Source organism: Rhincodon typus, chromosome 43, assembly GCF_021869965.1.
Source record: "Rhincodon typus isolate 14 chromosome 43, sRhiTyp1.1, whole genome shotgun sequence".
NCBI classification, from domain to species: Eukaryota; Metazoa; Chordata; class Chondrichthyes; order Orectolobiformes; family Rhincodontidae; genus Rhincodon; species Rhincodon typus.
The window spans coordinates 5,364,429-5,364,796 of NC_063374.1; the positions used below are offsets into that span (position 1 = coordinate 5,364,429).

The following is a 368-nucleotide window of genomic DNA, read 5'->3' on the forward strand; positions in this document are numbered from 1 at the left end:
GTACCCCAGTGTTATACAGTGACAGACCTGTCCCCACCAATATTGTACCCCAGTGTTATACAGCGACAGACCCGTCCCCACCGGTACTGTACCCCAGTGTTATACAGCGACAGACCTGCCCCCACCTGTACTGTACCCCAGTGTTATACAGCGACAGACCTGTCCCCACCTGTACTGTCCCCCAGTGTTATACAGCGACAGACCCGTCCCCACCTGTACTGTACCCCAGTGTTATACAGTGACAGACCTGTCCCCACCTGTACTGTACCCCAGTGTTATACAGCGACAGACCTGTCCCCACCGGCACTGTACCCCAGTGTTATACAGCGACAGACCTGTCCCCACCGGTACTGTACCCCAGTGTTATA

The 368-nt window shown here is 55.2% G+C and overlaps 1 protein-coding gene across 1 annotated transcript in view; it reads right to left on the bottom strand.

Annotated features, from left to right (window-relative positions):
- LOC109938802 (EH domain-binding protein 1-like) overlaps positions 1 to 368 on the bottom strand; it is a 40,788-nt gene that overhangs the window by 9,991 nt on the left and 30,429 nt on the right. The gene's annotated exons all lie outside the window — the stretch shown is intronic.